Source organism: Branchiostoma belcheri, unplaced genomic scaffold (assembly GCF_001625305.1).
Source record: "Branchiostoma belcheri isolate BF01 breed outbred unplaced genomic scaffold, Haploidv18h27 scaffold124, whole genome shotgun sequence".
NCBI classification, from domain to species: domain Eukaryota; kingdom Metazoa; phylum Chordata; class Leptocardii; order Amphioxiformes; family Branchiostomatidae; genus Branchiostoma; species Branchiostoma belcheri.
In genome coordinates, this window is record NW_017802647.1 from 963,811 (window position 1) to 965,750 (window position 1,940).

At 38.9% G+C, this 1,940-nt stretch overlaps 1 pseudogene; it reads left to right on the forward strand.

Annotated features, from left to right (window-relative positions):
- Positions 1–581, forward strand: part of LOC109463278 — a 5,985-nt pseudogene extending 5,404 nt beyond the window's left edge.
- The last annotated feature ends 1,359 nt before the right edge of the window (positions 582–1,940 follow it).

The window sequence follows — 1,940 nt, forward strand, 5'->3', positions numbered from 1 at the left end:
CGTCAATACCTACTTCATACTGACCAGTGGCTGGTGTAAGGCACTGTTTGTGTTCTGCAGCATCATCACCGGGTGCTACCTCTGCTGCTGCTTCTGCTGCTGTTGTAACTTCTGCTGTGGGAAGTGCAAACCACGGCCAGAGGAAGACGAGGAGTTTGTAAACCTCAACCCGGAGGATTAACAAGTAGACGAGGAGGACTCGCCCGTCACGTCTCAACCCCAGGCCTCGGCCGCGATGCCCATGCCGGCACCGGCGCCCTCAGAAACAACAAAGTTAGACACGGCAGATCACCCGTCATATACAGAGGAGAAGAACTTGTAGGGATCCATAGTTAATATCTATGTCATAGGTGTCTGGAACAGTCTCATGTGACTTAGGCTTCTCTGTGGCACATAAAGGTCAAGAAGTACACAAAACCAGCCCATGGACATCACTCCACACTATTCAACCTCTTAGCTATAATATGTTTTACAGGATGTTTCGGAAATAGGAAAAGAAATTCTACAGATTTTTGGGTACACTAACTTTATTTGATTTTAGATTGTAGCACCAGTTACCAGTCTATGATGGAATGTTGCAACATCATCAAAAACAGACGATGCATTCCTACAGTAGAGAATAAAGGTGTTATTGTCAGACAAAAAGTAGGAAGACACGTGACCTTAACTTTTTGAACACTGACGGATCATTTAAAAGTGTCATACATGGCTTAAACACCAAAAACTGGTTTAGATGAAGTGCATGATGGTCCATGTTGCTGGTGAGTGATGGGATATCCTTGAAAACTGCCACTGACAAAATTGATCAATTTTAGGTCACACCAATATAAATGTCTTGGTTCTTCGATTTGCTACTTCAGCATCTTCTGATTTGAACAAAAAAAGATTGCACATATTGCATCATACAAAATTTCTAAAATAGCTGGATAAAATGTCTTTATAGTTATTTGTTACTGTAACAGTCTTTCATCAGTGACTGAGAATGAGGCTCTGAATTATTATGTAAATGAGTTACTGAAGAAACTCCAGTAGGTCCTATTGGACCTGAGGGCGACTGGTCTTCAGACTCATTCTCAATCACAGATAAAAGATATTAGATTCTATCTGACACATCTGACTCTTTAGAGAATGTATACACTTGTACACACTTGTATACACTTTTTTTAGATTTTTCACAATGAATGATTTTACCTGGATGTCTAACCCTGATCAATTAATCAACTCTAGTATGCTCATATTTTTGCAGCATCAATTGCAGCAATTCCATATCTTTCAATTTTTATAGTTTCTCCAGTAATCAATGCAAAAAGTACTACCATGTAGATGTAGTTGTATGTTACATGGCAATCAATCAAATCTATAGTCTACAATATTCTAAGAACTCATTCACAAATTACTTCCATGTTTGATAATATGCGTCAGATGACAGTGTGTTACTTGCACTAAATCAAATACCTGTACGTCTTAGGTGTAACAAACATTGGTATTGGTAAGCAAACTCCTCTGATGACCCAGAAATCTTACTTCAATTACCCATGACAAAGACACAACACCTCAGATTGTTTCTCCCACACCCACCAGTGGTGTTTTGCCTAAGAATTGAATTAGCACAGATTTGATATGTGATGTTTAGAACACAGGCTGACAACTTTTTTCTGCCTCAGAATTTTGATGTTATTTTATCATGCCAATCATTCACATAATACCAGTCACTGATGCTAGGTTTTAACAAATATGTACCGATCATTCTACCAATTTAAGGCTGTGTTGTGATTTGTTATCAATTGTGAGAAATTACTGGTGCATTTGAAAGTGTTTACTTATCAAACCCTTAAGGTGGCACTGTAGCTACCAGGTGATTTTCATGTAGCTGTACTGTACATAGCACCGTATATAGTAGTCCAAGTCTATACTCTCATATAGGATGCTGCAGTAGAAGG